Consider the following 19,683-nt stretch of genomic DNA (forward strand, 5'->3'; position numbering starts at 1 on the left):
CACAGCCAACAGTCAGAGGACTTGGCCTGAAATAACCTCAACTGCAGGTCTTTGCTTGAAGAGGTTTCAGTCCATCTCAGTTGCCTGTGTAGGAGTACCAGAGCCACCTGGCTACTGTGGGATGGGGTTGTGGGATAGGTGAGGGTGGAGGGATGCTTGCTGCCTTTCCTGAGACATTGAGTAGCCAGAAGAACAGGAATTACCAGACAGTGGGAGAGCACCTTAGAGAGAAAGCAACTATAACTCCCCAGTTTGGACACTCAAATGCCTGTGCATGGTCTGGAACTGATCAACTTGGATCTTGTCCTGGAGACACTTAACCCAGTCCATGAGGGCCTCACGTCAGATGCCGACAGCATGAACTACGTTTGTGGCTGGTGCAAGGCCAAACTTTACCACTGTTGAGGAGAGCTGAGACCACTGAATCAGCTGAGGGCAAAATATTTGTATGAACTTGACATTTACTTTTCAGAAAATATTTTAAGATATATGTTAAATTTCTTCAGTTTAGTTCTGACTAGCCATTTGTTTCATGCTCATAGAAACAGGGCAGCAATCCAACAGGCAGAAATTAATGCAACGCAATTGGTTTAATATCCTCCACAGCATTGGAATAAAATTTGAAAACAGTGCAAAAGGAACTACAGATAGCACATTTATCTCAGAGTGGAAAAACGAGAATTCTTCACTCATCAGAACTGTCCTAAAATAAGCACAGCAATATCAAAGTCAATTAGGGAGACAGTGATGCAACTCAAAGACATAATAAGCAGTCTTCTGTGATGCGGTTTATGAACAATTTATCACCACACTTTGGCTCCAACAAGAATATAGTCCAATAAGATACAGGCTTCAACTTACCTTTAGATCTCTATAACCAACTCATATTCATAGAGCCAGGACCTGACAGTAGAGATAAAATGAACTCTTTCTAATTATTCAAACTCAATGAAGGGTTTTCTAACAAACACATCAAATATATTAAACTGAATTCATTTTCTTTTATGGATTCCCAGCACTACTAAAATCAGTGAATCAGTGGAGCGAAAAAAAAGTCTCTGTGTTGAAGTGACAGCATAAATCAATAACGAGATACAAATGTGAAGGTAATTTATGCTTCTTTTGAATCTCGTTGGTTTTTTTTTCTGCTCAAGTATTCCTAATGCGCTCCATGATCCGTGCAGATTTGGGGATGTTGGAATGGGATTTGTGAGAGCTGGCAGCATTCACAGATGGATAGAGTGAGGAGACCCAACTCAGAGGCTTGATGAGAGCTGTAGACGGTAGACACAGCCCAAAGCCAAAGTGGCTCTGAAAAGGAACTCCTGGCCCAGGTCTGGAGAGAGTCAGCAGCACCAGGGTTCATTACTGGTTCATTCTGGTCAGACCCCCCGTGTGAAGAGTCTGTCACCAGGTGAAGGGACGCAGATGATTCACATCGCTACAGTCACGGCATCGTTTCCCAGCCAATGTGTCCTGGTTTATGAAACATCATCCTGATGCAACTAAACCATTTCCAACTGCACTAACTTTTAGAGAAGCAGTCTGGGAGCCTCTGACCCCCAGCAGCATGGCAAGGGAGCGTGTTAAGATAAAATACACGGAGAGTATGTCCACTACTGAAGGCAGGAAGGGAGCATGTACATCGTGCACTTTTTGCCTAAATTAACACAAAACCCGTGTTTACTCTAAAAGATCATTGCAGCAGTAGAGGAATTTGAAAAGTCTGTTCCAGACAAGGGAAGCCAGGGTGAGTGTGCTGGAAATGCACAAACACATCAAGTACAAAATGTATGGACACTTGAGAAAGGCTTTGTCAAGGAATAAACAGACAAGTGCACACCTCAGACTTCCCTGATCTTTCCTTATACAAATCAAAAAGATATGCAGCAGAGATGACAAGACTGGGCCCGGTTTCCAGTGCGCCAGAGGCCCAAACTAGCCCATGGGTTTGTTTTATTTCTGATTCCAGACTCGCATTCTTGGCTCTCAGGAATGAGGCTTCTCAGGGAGACATTCAAAAGCAGGGCACAGCAGTCGGACAAGATGTTTCTCTCTCCAGGATTACAGAAGATGAAACATGATCAATGAAATGGAATGGCGTCAAAGTCAAATCACCTTTTCCCATTACAAAGATGTTTCAAAGGTTCTGACTCTTTGATGTGACTGCTGAAAAAGGCAACAGGCAGGTGGTCCCAAGCGATCACTCATTGATCTCGATACCAGCCCATCAAATCCCTACTTCCCCTGCTTCCCAACATTTTTCCTCCTGAATGACCCTGAGCACTGACAGCATGCTAAGGTCACTTTGAGCCAGGCCATTCCATTAATGCCACTCTGTCCACTTGTGCTGAACTTGATGGGGCACAAGGGAAGGAAATACGTTGCATGACAACCAAGCAACCTTTGGCTTCCCAGTCTGAATGAGCACGCAGTTTGATGCAAAGCCTGTACTGTCCCAACTCTGTAGCAAGTCACTCTCAACATTCTGCAACTTAGTCAGAGGTGTTCTGCGACTATAACACACAAAGCAATTCCTGCTCCAACGACACAACGACAGGCTGAAAGAGTTGGGGACAGGCTGAAAGAGTTGGGGCTGTTCAGCCTGGAGAAGAGGAGGCTCCGGGGTGACCTTATAGCGGTCTTCCAGTACCTCAAGGGGGCCTACAGGAAAGATGGGGAGAGGCTGTTCAGGAGGGCCAGTTATGATAGGACAAGGGGTAATGGTTTTAAAATAGAGGGAGGTAGGTTCAGATTGGATATTAGGAAAAAATTTTTTACTATGAGAGTGGTAGAACACTGGAACAGGTTGCCCAGAGAGGTGGTGGATGCTCCATCCCTGGAGACGTTCAAGGCCAGGTTGGACAAGGCCCTGAGCAACCTGATCTAGTTGGAGATATCCCTGTTCCTTGCAGGGGGGTTGGACTAGATGACCTTTGAGGGTCCCTTCCAGCCCTAACCATTCTATGATTCTATGACACAAAGAAGAAATATAGACTGTAATTTCCACTGTACACCAGTGGATTGAGCTACACCATACAATGAGCTGCAGACACTCACCAGCACAGGAGAAGTTCATAAGTAGTACCACAGTCATGAGGAACACCAGGTTTGCTGGTACCTCTGCTGCAGACCACCTCTGCCCGTAGAGCCAGTCGAGTTTCCCCTGCTATGCATGGGTTGGCTCTATGTCACAAGAGAAGTGAGTCTGAAGCACCAGTTTGTCCTTCCATTTACCGTTTCTGCTGTGTCTGCACACCATGGCCATTTGTCTAGCATTTCCAGAGGACCAAAAACCAGAGCTGCTCAGTGACTGCTTGATCATTGCACACCACAGCATAGTGACAGGCTGCCTCTAGGTGGAGTTGGCAGGCTGAAATGAGTGGCAAAACTAAGATCTGATGAGTAGCACACACAGGGATTTGAGGACAGGACAAACACTTGTATTCCCAAATGCATGCTTCCTAATATGATTTCTGTCCCTGGATTTTGGAAAAAAAGACACCTCTTCTCATACCATTCATTTTCTTGGTGTGAGGTAAGGCAGAGGATTCCTGGGCCCTCAACTGGTTTGTCCTAGCAGAAGGAAAGATGAAGAGTGTCTTCTGTTGCATGCTGAGCAACAAGTTACATGATGGAGACATGGACTCCACTTTAGTATTTGTAATGGGAACAAATTCCCTCACGAGTCACCTAATGGGGACAAATTCCTTGCACATTGGTAAATGAAGGGAGCAAACACTCATATTTGTTTAAAAGCTCCAACATCTCACCTTGCTCAGAGGATCCTCAGCTTCTGTGTATAATTTCCATTTGTTAAACTGCTCAACTTCTCCATCCCTTCCTTTTTAGCAAGACTGGTTCATTTCGTCACATACAGTCCTGGTTATAAACCAAGTAATGGTACCTAAACTTGCTGGCAGATGGTACATTCATTATTTTGAGTTTCTTAGCTCCAGAGACACCACAAAAAACAGAGTTGAAGAACTAATAATTTTAGTTACACCAGCAAAGTGAAGGGCTGATACATTCCCTACCGAGCAACAAATTAAAACAAGCCTAAAGCAACAAACAATTTCTGACTCTTCCATGTGTGTTTTTATTTCCATGTCTCTGGTGTCTACCTAAAAGGAGGAGTATGTCAAAATTTTCACTTAATTCTGAATTTCAAGTCTGAATTAAATTATTAATCTCAGCAGAAGCTTCACCATGCTTATTTCACTCATGCAGCGTGGATTCTGCCTGAACCTTAACAGGACAGCCTTCCTCATGAGGAACCCTGTAGGAACTGGGGAGGTTTTGGTTAGCATGAGGGGGTTCAGCCTCAGCCATGTGAGGGTGTATGAAAATAAAAGTCAGGCTGCTTCAGTTCATCCTGAGGATGGACCATCAGGTCTCCTATATGTCTTTTCCGTCACAGTCTGTGGTATTTCTGAGAAACCACTGGTGCACCAAATTTTCCCTGGGCACTCAAGATAAACTAAGGGCAGCATTGACTCAGATGGCCTTCCAGGAATGAAGCATAATTAGGAAGGATGGGAAGACATACAGACTATGCCCTGGCCCTTACCCACTGCCACAAACCTTGGCTCGTTGATGCCAATGGGACATTCAGTCCTGTCTTCCCAAACGTGTTTGTTAGCCTGCAGCTGCAGGGCCATCACAGCAGTGAATTTGTTCTCACACCTCTACCTGCCTGCAAGTAAATCCTGCTGCTCTCTTTGGTGGAAAAACTGTTCATATGACAGTTGTCAGCCTGCTGCTATACAGTCAGTCAAACTTGAACATCTGTAGTGCTCAGCTAGCAGTAATCAAAGCCACATATTATTCTTTGCTACTTCACTCCTCCATCGCAGCCCCAGCTAGGCTTGTTCTCCACTCCTGCGAGTCAAAAAAGGACAGAGAGCTCAAGTTCAGCTTGGGAAATGTTTCTCAGATAAGTTCTGCTTTGTAAGCATTTGGTTCCGTCTTGACTTTGTTCACTGCTGTCTGAACTGCCTGAAAAGGAATCAAACGCAGCTTTTCCTAGCAACAGGATGTTAGAAGAAGATCGGACTTACAATACCTGCAGTACCTAAAAATGGAGTGTTGTACTGATTGCAGTCAGTCAGTCAAACCTGAAATTCCTAATATTAGAGCCTAAAATTCTAGGTTTTAAAGGGATGATTTTCCACCTGAAGATTTTTAGGCTTTAACATTTAATTCCTTAGCTCAGTTTGCTGAGGGTCAAGCTTGTCTTATGAAGAAAGTTGTGCTGCTCCTCCACCTCTTGTTCTTGGGGCTCCACCTGGATTTGCACGACACCTCGTCTTGTGCTGCCTTTTTGTGTACAGTAACTCAATTTTAAATGCCATATAACAAGTAATGAACAGCATATTGTTTTTTTCCTGCAGTAGAAAAAACATTCTACAAAGAAGAGAGGTTTTAGATTAGCAATGCTTAAACTGTTCTAAACTTTGGCCCAAGTCTCCAAAATGAACTGCACCATATCTTTTTGCAGGTTTGGGAAAGTGTTTTTGTTATTATTATTATTTCTAAACATTTTCTATGTTCAGCCTTCACCAGGAGTGCTGAGGCTACAAATGCTTCTTGGCATCTGTAGGTAGTAATATCCCTCATTCTCTCATGGCAATGTACTTTTCAAGCCTCATATTCATAAATCTTCTTAATGCCCGCGAGACAACTAAGTACTATTGTGTTCTGCTGTGGTAACCTAAGGCATAAAGAAGTTAAGAAAGCTTTCATGCGTTACCAACTGAATCAGAGCTGTATATTGAACCTCCAAACCCTAATCCCTCATTTCAGTTCCAACCACTCACCAGCCACCCCTCTCCCAGTAACCAAGCAGCTAGGTAATTGCAGTAAGATTTCCAAACTTTAGTTCCTGATTCTTTTTCTCCCCTTCAGCAAAATCATTACGTTCTAAGATTTAGCCCATTGCTTATGTAAAATGGAAAAGACATTTAAAATTCTTAGCACAGAGGACCTGGATTTTCATTAAGGTAAATCCACCTCTCAGTGAGAGGGAGATGGGGCTGATTCCCGTGCCACTCATTTGCTGTCTTCCCCTCTAACGATCCACCTTGCAAGCCAATGTGTGATCTAGCAACCACCCCGCTGCCTTGCATCACATTTGGATACTCAGCCTAATCCCGACTGTACATTATGACACCAGTGAGACAGTGGGAGGAGGTGAGATTTCACAGCAAGGGATAGGAAGAGGGAGAAAGAAGGAAAAGAAGCAGAGTCGGAGCACCACCGAAAGGCCAAATCTACCGAGATGAAAGCTGTTTGAAGGTCCTTGGTTCAGCAACTTCTTGCATGCCCCTTTTCAAGCCCTCATGCACAAATGAGGAGGACAGGCGTTTGTATAGTTTTGGCTCCCTGCCGGTATTGGGCAGGCAGTCAGGCTGGATACTGATGAATTTGGCCAGAGGCCTCTAAATTGAATTCATGCCTTTTCCACAGCAGTTTTTATGAGGTGACCCCAGCAGGTGTATTTTTCATTTTAAAACAAGAGGGTTATTTTAGCAGAGATTAATCCTGGATCAGAAGAAAAAAAATCTTAGGACTAAGTTTTAGATATTAAATTTTTCAGCTTTTAAAATCAAGGTGTGTAAAGGTCACCATCCACTGCATCTCCTTGTGCCATGCTCTGCTGCTTCAGCCACTCAACCTTGTTTTTCACCTCAAGCATTGCTCACTTGCCTGCACTTTTGTCATAGTCTAGTGCTGTGGCTAAAACTAAGACACACCAAAGTCTTACCCCTTGAGGCTGTCTAACACATGTTCCAAAAGGCAGGGTACACATTGGCTGTCTCCTCAGCTGAAGATTCCTCCAGGGTCTAACCCAGGAAAGCCTGGGCTGGAGGTCTGAGGACAAGCTTGTTTAGTGGGGACCTGCTTTACCTTGTTAGATAAAGTAAATAACTGCACAACCCACCCAGTGGGGAGGTGGCAGGAAAGAGGGTCCTGAACACCTTTGACTTCTGTTTGAAGCCTCCAGGAGTTCAATAGCTGCTTTGGCAAGAGTGGTCCTCAGCCATCTGCACACTCTGACATGAGAAGAGCAAAGAACACACCACTTTTCTGGTCACCCCAACAGGGTGATTTCTCCCCATTTTGGCTCCTTTCTCAGAGGCAGAGTTGGCAGAAACAATGCCATTCTGCACAGGTCTCAGCAGCAGGCGCTGCTGCAGGGAAATGAGGAGCTGGGTGTTGAGGAAACACCCTGGAGAAATCACTTATGGGGCTCTTGAGAGGCTCAAGTTATCCAACACATATCACAGAAAGAGCTGAAGGACTGGAGACACTTTGATCACTTCTTGCACCACTCTCCCCAAAACATGCCTTATTTGAAGGAAACATTAGTGATCTCAGATGCCTCAAACAAATCAGCTAGCCACAGATGTCCATCAAAAGTGGCTTCAAGCAGTTTGTTACAGATAGGAAGATTAGAAGAAAGCGAGGATTATTGGTATGTATCCCAAAATCCAAGGACTAGCTGATACAGTAGCTGCCAACCTATCTGCAAATTTGGAAGCCAGGCAGATGCACCCCCTGGCCCTGCCTGAAGCCAACCGACCGAAGCTGCTGAAGGAGCAGGTGCTTTGTGCAGACCTTGTTACCAAAGAGTTTAAAGGATGACAGCTGTGACAAAATGAAGCCATTCTCTGTAGAGTGGTTGCTGGAGGAGTGGGAGAACATGTCTGGGAAAGAAGCCCTGTTGCAGCTTCATTACTCAGGTGTGAAAGGAAAATTGTATATCCAGGGGACACACACTGCAACGCTGTTTTTCACATTCAACCTCACTCTTCTTTTTACAAGGGATGGAGAAGTGCTTCTTGCAGTGCCACTAAAGGGAGTCTGTCTGTCTGACCAGGCTTCGGCAGGGTTTGGTGGCTGAGGCTGTCATTGCAGGTTTTAAAACCCTGTGCTGGGATTAAAATCAACTCTAAGCAGATACCTAAAGTCTCCCACTCTATGTGAGGGAATTTTTGCAGACGTTCTGGCCGGCCATCACAGATATTCTATTAATTATTTTTAGAAAAAGTAGGTCCAGCAGACAAATTGCTCAGATTTGCAGAAAAACGCCTACTGCATACCATTTCCTGTTAAAGGAAAAAAACCACAAAGCTAAAAAAGACAGACAATCCTGGCCAGGCAGCAGAGCAACTGCTTAATTACAGATGCACAGAGGGAGTTATGGTCTTGGCAAAATTAAAAGCAATTATGATAATAACCTGTTTGCCTTAACAGAAAGCAAAACCAGTGAAGTTTTGCAGAGTTGTTGTTACAAATACTAACCAGGACGTCTCTTGCCTTGCACCACCAGAAGACACCAACTTACGCTCCATTTCCATGATCCTGGATTGTCCCAGAAAATAAAGCATTTTGTCTGATTTGTTAATATATCCAAGCAGGTTTGTAAGGCGAGGAGGTGGCTGGTGACTTCTTTTTCAGCTTTGTACCCACATGATACAAGCCTCAGACTTCGGGGCTGCTGCTGCTTGCGTGCAATGGACAGTAAGAAATTCAGGTTTCTTTCTTGTCTTGCTGCAGAATTCAATTTCTGGCTGGTTGCTGTTTTCTGCTTTCTCTGGGTACCAAAGAGTAGCCAAATTTGAACATGAAAGGAAGGCTGCTTTTCTGGGACATCCAGTGACATTCTGCTCTCTCTGGTGTGCAGTGCTTGCACTCAAACACCAGGCTTGAGACTGGAAGGGAATTTTCCCTCCAAGTGAGATTGGCAGGAAATTTTGAGCATTTACTGGCTTGCCTCTATCGTAAGCCTTATCTCTCTTCCATAATCTTAAGGGAAATCCATTTACCAGGTGCTCTAGTATCACAGGGGTATAAGACACTGGTGATTCCCTCAACTTCTGTCCCATTTTTGTAGTATGCTTATGGCATTTACTAATTCACTACAGGTCTTAGACTGGTCACAAATGGGGCATGTTTTATGGTGCTTGTTGGGGTGAGGAGAAGCCTATGGACTTTTTTGACTACTGCTTGGTGTCCTGCTCTTGCAAAGGACTGCATTCAATGCCCTGGGTGCCCTCTTCCAAGCCAATATGTTTTCATATTTCATCCACCCATCATTAAATGCAAAAAAAACAACAATTCACAATGATGGGACAAAACATTGTCAGGCTGCTGAAATTACACTGCAGCTATATGTGAACCTGTCAATTTTAGTATATCAAGTGAACCTACCTAAAAACTGGCTTCCATGCATTACAAAAATATTCTATGATATCCATGCTTTTCCTGCAATCATTCTATTCTGACAGTGCCATGAATCCAATTCTCAAGGGTTTGAGAAAGGAGGAGGACAGCCAAACTTTTGCTGAAAACGTCCAGATATTGGTTGCTTCAGGCTGTTCTAGCCACATGAGGTTTCCCTTAGTACAAGAGCAGTTTCACACAGCATTTTAACGCTGTGGTTAAAATGGTCACTCTTTTAGGAGCCACGGTCTTTTACGAGGACTTTATTTCCCACTCATTGTGATTACCACATCCTACTTTGCAGATTCTCTAGAGCAATGGCTCATGTTACAATGACAGTTGACATAACGTGCTTTACAGGCAATTCGGTTTGAGCCTCTGGAAAAAAAAAACTATCACACAAAAAAAAACTCACTTGTTTTTCACTCAAAAACACTGTAGTGAGTGTGTTGGCTTTCTAGCCTGATATATCTTCGTTTGCTTCTCTTTCATATATAGATGATACGGCACCTACAAGGTCAGTGTGTGGGTCTAACAACACTCCCAGTACACATACATTGGGTAGTTCCTTATGGTAACAACCATCTTCTAAAAATCTTTTCTGCTGTGCTTTCTCCAGTGCCTAGGAGAGTCATCTGTGTTCCATAATTGGAAGCGTCTTATAAGCACTAATTAATAATATAATGATATGATGGATAATGGAACGAACATTCTAACATGCACACAAATAAGAAAAAAATATATTTGCTTTTAAACAATCACTAAACTGTCTCTCTGCATTTTAGCACAAATATTTCTAGAAAAGTTCTTGATGACATGAAATATTACAGTAATGGATTTTGAAGCTATTCACCAACACAGTGGATTTGTTTGTTAACAAACATTGGGAATAGTTCTTGGGTGCTAACAATACAAAATCAAGAAAGCATGTGATTCTTTCCAATGACCATACTCTGTAGCAAATAAAATATTGATGTTCTGGAAACAGATATCAATGTAAAATACTTTGTTTTCACAGCATGGAATATTAATGGCAGGATACCTGTGTTCCTCATTAAAAACAAGGCATTCTACTTAAATGGATATCCTTCAGACACAAAATACAGATACTCAATCACATGTATAATTTTTTTTCAGTTTTTCAGTTGGAAGTATTTAATTCATAACAGAGACAGGTCAAGGGAAAGCAATAAAGGGAGACTGTTAAGAGCCTGAGTGGGGCCTGTTTACACCTTCCTTCTGCTTGGTGCAGCTGAGAAGACAAGCTCACTTAAAACCACCACCTCTGGAAATGCTGTGTTTGGGCCGCTCTCACCAGCAGTTGTGTCCAGCTGGGCTCTCCCTTCCTCAGCCTTTGTCTTTCTGACCTACAGTACTGAGCTCTATGGAAAGGACAAACCAAATGATGCAACTGAAGATAGACACAACAGTGTGTGCTGTTGCTCATCTTCTGCAGACCACTGGCCATGACAGGGCTGCCCTGAGAGCAGATAGTCCAGTTTGACCAGAATCCATTAATTATTCCTCTAAAAAATGACTCAAGGTTTTGACTCAAGCCCAGTTGGAGACCTGCAAAGCACTCCAGAAATCAGTGCAACCAGCTGGCCCTGTGGACAGTAAAGAGCTTGTTTTCCTCACACTAGGTGACACATTTCACATGTGTTTTCAAGGATTACTAGTCACAAAGCCAGAGTGAGCAAGAAATACAAATATTTGAGCTCCAGCCTTTGAAAATATCCTGTAGCAAGACACCATTTGGCCTTCTGCCTCCATTAGATATGGGCTACCACCTTGATGGATTGAAGTGCTCACGCCCTGAGCAAATACATTGACAATGACACATCCATTAGGTTCCTGGGGTCACTGTTGACTGCACTGCCCTAGTCAAGTTCATTCAAAGCAACATTTGTCTTGCTTATACCTGCCAGTGCTGCAGTGTTATAAGTGAAGAACAGCCTTGACAGTCAGCTAATCAAAGGCCAGGAGAAAAGAAATTAGGAAACTTCTGCAATCCTCACCAGTAGTCTTCTACACCGAGCAGGCTGCTTGTTGGGATGAGCTTATAACTCACTCCAGAAAAATACGATCTGCAGTACCTTTTAGTTTGCCACAAGCAGAAAATCAGCAGTGGCCTTAACACTGTGTGGTTTACTCTAGTAAACGTCTAGTTTGCTTCCATGAATCCCAGTGCTATGCTACGAATTCCGAGGATCTAAAGATCTTAAAGCTCCGTGGTGAAGAAATCATGCTATGCATCCAGGTATTTAAGTCTCTGTATAGAGTAGTACCAAAGCTTTCTTGAACTGAGCCCACTTTAAATAGGTACATATTTATTTGGATTGTCAGTAGTCTGAAAGAACACCCACTACACCCACATCATTGCTGTGTACATTGCTGGATACAAAGGCTAGCTCAATATAAATGTCCTATCACATCAAGTGGTCTAGGTCCAAGTAAACCGAGGACATTGATATGATGTCTATGGTTAATATTCATATTCAGATTATTCTGAAGGACACCAAAATGCTGCCAAGCAGAAAGGGTCCCATTAGACAAGGGTTTTCTACTGGGTCGTGCAGTTTCTGAACAAAAGAAATTGGGTCTGCCTTACAATAGATGCATAGATGTTCTTTTCCAACAAAAGCTCTTTTCCACCATTGCACACATCTATGATTTTGAAGAACAGATGCTGAAGGAGAACAGCATTTGTTAGGTGTGCACAGAGATAGCCTGAGTGGGCAGTCAACCCCAGTTATTTTATTTTCATTAGGATGTAAACCAATGCATGACCAACAACTGACATTTAGGACCAAAGCTCCTGGTTTCTTCTTGTTCAAAAGACAACACATCAATTAGAAATATGCCAATTTCTTATCAAATTGCTAAATCTGCAACAACAGTAGCACTCAGCTTTCCATTTCAGAGTAAAACTCCTTCAAACACTACAGACTCGGGCAAGAATGCAGCATTACCGGGTAGCTCTCAGTCTTGACTGTAACAGCACAAATTTGGAGCAAATTCTCTCGTATGGTCATAGAATCATAGAATCATAGAATGGTTTGGGTTGGAAGGGACCTTAAAGATCATCTAATTCCAACCCCCCTGCCATGGGCAGGGAAAACCTCCACTACACCAGGTTGCACAAAGCCTCATCTAACCTGGCCTTGTACCCTTCCAGGGATGGGGCATCCACAACTTCTCTGGGCAACCTGTTCCACTGCCTCACCACCCTCAATGTAAAAAATTTCTTCCTTATATCTAATCTAAATCTCCCCTCCTTCAGTTTAAATCCATTGTCAATCAATCCAGACTGACACTAAAAGAACTGAGAGCCCAAGAGCCACGCAATGTCTTTATAATGCTAATTTAATTATGATCAGCTTTGTTATCTTAAAATACTCATTGTCTAATTCCATATAATAAGGCAACATGCAAATTTGTTTTGGTATGATTTCTTAGTGTTTTCATTTGTAATCTCCCAAGATACAAGTAGCAAATGAAAGCTAACCTATTGGTTAGAGACACAATCAGAAGATCTGCTGCCTAGTTTCAGGTCTGCTGCTGACCTGCTGAATAACACAAGCCATGCCTCTTTTTCACATTTTCTTGCTGCACAAGGACAGCCAACCCTTCTCTGTTCAGCACTGTGAAACCCATATAACTGCATTATTAAGGATATACAACAGGAATAGTAATACATTTGACTGAAGACTTGACTGAGAAGATTGGGTATGAGACGAGCAACTTCTCCTGAGGTGTCTAATGATCTATCATTACTTCCATCTAGCCAGCCTCTTCCAAAGCTCATACCTAGGAACAAATGACAAGCTTTCTTTTCAAGTATTTGCCCATTTCCTGAGCTGTCTTTTCACTTCCAGCACTTTCCATTTCTGGTGACAGTATTTAATTCCACCAGTAAAGTTACTGAGTCACTTCATTATTCACTTCCTTTCGTATTAATGTAGATGATGCACCAAACCTCCTTGCTAACCCCCCTCCCCAACTTGATGTGACGCCTGTCAAAGAGGTGAGAAGTTCCTACAGAAACATCACTCCAGCATTTCTGATTTGGCAAATTTAGATGAATTTAACTACTGGCTTGTATAATGAAAGTAAATAAAATCCCTCGACACAAGCAGAGTTAGAGGCCATACAGGCATTTCTGAGGCATTGTCAGGCAGATAGTTCATGTAACATTAAGCATTATAAAAACACAAATACTTGTTGGCTATGGAGCTTGTTACGTTATCCCTATAGGGTACGTGAAACTGCGGGTGCATGGCATCTTGAGCAAGTGACTCTCACTGGAGGAGCGAGTGCCTACTTTTGAAAACATGACTTTCTATTTCAGTTTGAGGACAGCTTTGCTGGTTTTCGTTGTTGTTGCTATAGCTGACTGATCCTATACTCTAGTGATATATTATTCTCCCTCGCCTGCCTTCGCCAATCATTGTACGTCTGTCAAAAGTGTTAGAATCAGTTGGCACAGTCACATCATGAGTGGGAACAAGCCAGGTCTTTTGGAAATCCTATGAATTTTCATAGTGTGAACGAGTTAGCTACCGAACCTGGCTGAAATTTTAGTGCCCTTCAAGATTGAAAAAGTCAGTCAGCTCTTAACAGGTCTGAATTATTGAGGCTGGAGGTAAAAAAACCCACCCAATAACAAAAAAAGCATTGAGTAACAGAGGACAATTGTGAATTCTGAAAAAGCAGTTGGAACATTTAATAGACTTTTTAAAAGCCCTGAATGAAGTCACAAAGTCCTCAGACATTGAATTAAAATATTGACAATAGTCTGCTTCGAAATGGAGCCTGGGATGTTTTAGAAGTTGAATAAATGGCAGACTTCGTACTCAGTGCCAAGACTTCAATTCCAACTTTTAGTTGCTTCACTTCAATATTGTCTAAACTTACTTCTTTTCTGTGTGTTGAGATTTAGAAATAATATTGCTGTGCTGGCAAGATCTGTTATTAGGTGCTGAAAAATTCAATCATGCAGAAGGGAGGGGGGTGTGGGGAATGTATGCCAGGTTATTTATTATCTTTCTATAGGAGCCCTGTATTTTATCAAGGCAGCAACCTAAGGAAAAATTCATTGTAGCTATAGAAACAAGATGACAATGGAAAATCCAGTAAAAAATCTGGAAATTCTGCTAGCAGGTCTTAATTCAGTCTAGTTTAATTCAGCTACATATCTTCAATATATGCCAATCTAATAAAGAACTAGTGAACAGCTATTAATAGAAATGTATCTTGGATGCTAATAATGTGGGCTTTATGCCCCCGCCTAGCAAAGCTGATATGTTAGAAGTAATAGGAGCATTAGTGTTACAGAGAGCTGCCACACTTGCAAAGGCGGGTGAATGACTCCATGTGGGTAGAATCTTCCCATCCAAGAGCCCCTGTAAGCATTAATGGTGCCTCTCTACCTACGTGATGCAAAGGATTATCATTTATAGTTCTCAAGTGGTTCAAAGAGTGACTGGCCTTCAAAAAACACAGATGGGAAGGAATTTATTCAGAAAGAGAAGCCATTTGCGAAACATCATCTAATAGCTATCATCTCCTCCAACTCTACAGAGAAGTCTATCTAGCTGTTACAGCCCTATGAGCTTGTTCCAAAAAGAAAGTAAGTCACAGTCTCTATCAAAGAAAGATGAGCAGAGATGAACAACATTGCAGAGCGGGACCGGAGACATCCTATGCAGAGACAGATCCTAAGGCGCTGCCAAAAATATTGAGTGCAGCAGACATGGCTACCAGTCCAGAGCGTACGTCTTCTCAGATCTCGTATCACAGCCTGATGCTGCAGAAACTCAGCATCTTCCACATTAGAAGAAAGATGAGAAGGAAGATGGACGTTACAAAGCTTTAACGGATTTTCCTGTCATCATGTGCTAGACTTACATCTGCACGATTAGACAGACATCACTAAGGGAGGAAGGGATCTCAGTGAGACTAATTTGTTAGGTTAATTGAACAGAAAATCAGATGCAACACAGACCAAAAACCCTATGATCTCCTTCTCCATGTTGGTTACCTAAATGTAAGACATTCAAATCTGCCTTTCTGTTCTTTAGCTTTGATTTTTTTTTCAGTTTTACACAAAGTAGCACAAATGACAATGGAATAAAAACAAGTCCAAAAAGGCTGCTTTGTTCAAGTTTTATAACAATAAGTGCTTTTTTTGACAAAATCAAGACATTTTGCAGAAAGGTATCAAATTCCGTAAGTGTTTTCACCACGAAATTACCTTTCACTGTGATACCTTCAAATAATTTTATTTCAATAAAATAATTTTAGCTACTATTATGACAAGCAGAAATAAGAGCATAATGTTCTAAATTACCATTACGAAGCAGTTCAAGAAACCCATTTCAATGTCTCAGAAACAAAAAATTTCCCAATCTTCAGCTGGTATTTAATTTTGACTTCTCGTGCTGGTTTGAAAATAAAATTGTAAGCTTCCTGCAGAATGAGAATTCCATTTTCTGACTGACCACCTTCAATAATAGCATTTCAAACATAATTCGAAGGAATACAATGAGCCTGTTGTCACACATTGCTATGGGGCACTGCTCCAGTTGTCTGTTGGACTATTACCTTACCAGAACTTCCTCTTCTTCTCACAGGGCAAACACCAGGAATATTTCATGGGCAACAGCAGTGAGCTGCACACACCACATCAGCCCTCGATAATAGTCAGGACAGGTCTCGGCCACTTTAAAATGTTACAAAAAACGTCCAGACAAATCTAATACACCAAAGAAAAGGAAACCTGTTTCAGAGAGCACTGGAAAGCAAGAAAAGGAAAGGAAATAGAATTAAGGGAAGCCATTTACCTATTGCAGGCTTCAGTGGGTCTTGCACGAAATGTGCAGAGACAGGTCACAAATGTTTTGTCCCTGTGTTTGATAACTTAAATAACTTATTGTCATACTTTCCACTTTTTTTTTTTAAGTTATTTGTATCTGAGAAAGATGGAAGTCAGACACTTCTATAAATTTTAGTTTGTGTGTTGAGGCACTCCCTTTACCCATGTGCTTGATATGCATTTTCTTTCCAAGCAGATCCTGTTTTTGTGGGAGGGTAAGGCTACTTTGGAAAGGTTTTTTTTCTGCAGCAAACAGACCAGACAAGTATTTCTGTGGTCCCTTCTGGCCTGCACTAGCTCACCATCCCTGCCTGGGCAGTTGGAGCAGTTAAGATGAAGTGTCCTGAAGTATTCACATAAAGAGGTTTGTTTGAGGAATCGCTTCCCCTCCTACATGCTCAAGGGCTTGCACAGTCTGAGGCCATTTAAGTGTTCTCTTTTTTCCCCCTTACTGATAGATTTCAAATCTCAACATAGTGCTTTCTCAGCTGGCGGATAACATGGAGTGTTCCAGAGATGAGCATTGCACACTGCAAGAATTTTGAACAAATTTGCCCAAGGGAAAGTGGAGAAAGTGACATGCACATGCAAAGGCTGTGATGCACAGCTCTGCGCTGGGGCAGCACCAAGGCATACTGTTCCACTCCAGCCACCGAGCATCACAAGAAAATAAGCTTGGATTCAAATGCACTGGAACCCAAGTGGGTCCTTTCAGTGCCACACATAGCCCTGTGCAGGGAGAGGTGTACAATAGGGAAATCAAGGCGGCTCCTCCATTTTCTCTGCTACCCTATGTTATAAAAGCCAAAAAGTACTGTTTGCTGACTTCTTCCACCTCCAGAGAGACCCCAACATAGTGCCTGACCCCTCAAGTGGGCTGCATGCTGTGAAGTCAAAATGATACCTTTCAGGGGGACCAGAGAGGTTGTTAGCAGTCAAGAGACCGCTAATGTGACCTTTACCAGCAGATACACTGTCCTTCTGTCCTCATCCTGCCTCCATATTAAACCACCCCTTCCGTGCAGCAAGGAGCAAGGTCTTTCAGCCTGCCCCTCTGGAGATCCTTGCACTGCAAGCAAAATCTATGGGGTTATCTAAGGCATCACTAGTTTCCTGTGCTTTCTGTCTTCTCGCTGAGTTACGTCTGAGTTAAAATGAGTAGGAAATGGGGAGGTAGTTGAAGAGTCTAAAAGAGGTCACAAGCATGAATTTGGGGACGATGGAAAAGAAAACATGGCCAAATGTCTCTTTGGAGAGATTGCAGAGACGGCTGCGCTGCACTGAACGCTGCTTTCAGCAGAGGGGCACATTGCCAGGATGTGACTGGGACGTGTATCTGAGCCGTTCCGAGTCCTGTCTGTGCCTTTCCTGGTGTAAAAGACATACTCCTTCTGCAGGCTGCGCAGCAGGGAAGGATTTCATTTGCTTTTCATAGGCATCTGTCCTGAATATCAGCCAGAATGCAGAGATATGATGTTGACAAGCCAACCATCAGCAAGGTTTTATTTCCTAGCTTCTCTTTAATTACAGTGTTAACTTGTGGAATACCACAATATTGCTTTTCCATGACCTTTGCTGTTAACCAGGGACTTCAGGGCAAGTTGGATTGCTTCTCATGTTCAGCAGCAGCTGTGGGGAGCAGCCGATTGCGTTAGGCAAACTGCAACCAGAGGGGCTGACTCAAAAGCACTAACTGAAGTGTGAAATTCGCCTTACCCTCTCCTCTTAATCATCTCTTCACATTTAAAACCCCTTTATCTACTTTGATGCCACCATACAGGATTGGGGGGGGTATAGCGGAGTGAATACAAATTATGGCATATTCATTAATTATGAATATTCATTAAGTGGGCTAGCAAGGGCTAATGTGCTCCTGTTCGGGAGGGTCTCAGCAGCATGACAGCACACTCTTTAAGAAGCAGCATTATTTTTAGGGGTCAAAGTATCTGGGAGAGATGAAAAGCTATCTGAAAGGCCAGAACAAGTTGTGCACATCCACATCCTGCTGGCAGATTTACTTCCAGGGAATACGTGTATCTTCCATGTCCACTAGGTCAAATTCTGGTCTGTCTGTGTTCCCTGCTGATGCTTCATGTCTTAAGCATGCAAGCAGACAAAGCTAGTGCTGTTTCAGGCCACACAGCAGTGTTGATTCAAAGGAAATCTTTTCTGTGGTCATATCACAGCTCTGCAGGCTTTTGTGTGCATTCCTGTTCTGAGGGGGGTGTCCAGTTGACAAAATGAAAAGATCATCCCCAAGAAAATTTAGATTTTTCCACTTGAGCCACAGTCAAATCCATTTGAAATGATTGGAACTGGTTTATCCAACATTACCAATCTACACTTTTATCTCATGCTTTACAAGAAAAAAAAATCTGCACATAGGGAACATTAACAATGCCAGACAATAAAAATGTAGAATTTAAAAAAGGATAAATTAATGGCTTCAAAGAGGAAGAGGAGAAAGCATCTTCAGCCCTTCCAAAACCACTTTCTCTTAACAGTTGAACATGGCTGTCCTCTTCACACATTCCTCAAGGAGAGGCTGCCAGAGCCAGACATTGCCTATATCTGCTACACCACCCCTTGTCATCTTGCTGCAGCCTTGAGCTTCACCTTTACCATGGGACGAAATAATCACATTTTCCACAATTACAATGAAATTTCAAAATATTTCTCTTGGAAGTTTTTCACAGTGCTGTCTGTTGGAGACCTGAAGCTGATTTGGGGGCAGGATAAGTTTCTTTTAAAAAAGCAAGAGGCAGGTAAAGAACTATCATGGTGGTGCAAACAGGAGATCTGTCTTCTAGTTACACCAGGATACATACAACAAAACACCTAGTATCATTATAACACTTCATCTTTGAAGTTTATCAATGTCTTTTAGGCAGAAGTTCAAACCCTGGCACAGCCTGTTCAGCACTTCAGTATCCCCAGATAGAGAAGAAGAATACCAAGTGTTTAACCAGCCTTGGTCCTTCAGAGGAGGGCTAAATCCTGCTTGTGCTGCACAGTCATTCAGGGGTTCACCAAACATCTTTTCCTCAGGACATGATTTCACTCATCCTTTGGCTACTTATCCTTGTATCCACAACTACACAGTGTGTCACTCCTGGCTTCTTCTATTCATCAGGACATCCATGGAACATCCTAAAAAATTGTGGCACTTCAGTGGTGTAGGGAATTTATAACTTGAGAGATGCCTCTGGATCCTTCAGCACAAAAGGCAGAGGAATCTGAGGCTTCTGTCTTCACTGCTCTTTGAACCAGCACGTGCACACTTCACAAATATAGAGTAATCTTCAAATGCTTCAGTCTCAAGGCCACACAAGAGTGATGAGTTCATGCAACAAAATCAGTAAAACATACCCAACTGGGTTGAAAACTTTAGCTCAACTAGGGGGAAATGAACTCTCCCAGTTCAGGCTCTGATAAAAAGCAGGCTCCTTTATAACCTTCCCAGAGTGTTAATGATAATCAACACCACAGCTCGGCTGTTAGTCTGTGATCAGGAGCTGTTTGGGATGGGAACAACAGAGGATGCTTCGCGCGGAGGGATGAACACATCTATCTGGGGC

The sequence above is a fragment of the Tauraco erythrolophus genome, chromosome 6 (assembly GCF_009769465.1).
Source record: "Tauraco erythrolophus isolate bTauEry1 chromosome 6, bTauEry1.pri, whole genome shotgun sequence".
Lineage (NCBI taxonomy): Eukaryota > Metazoa > Chordata > Aves > Musophagiformes > Musophagidae > Tauraco > Tauraco erythrolophus.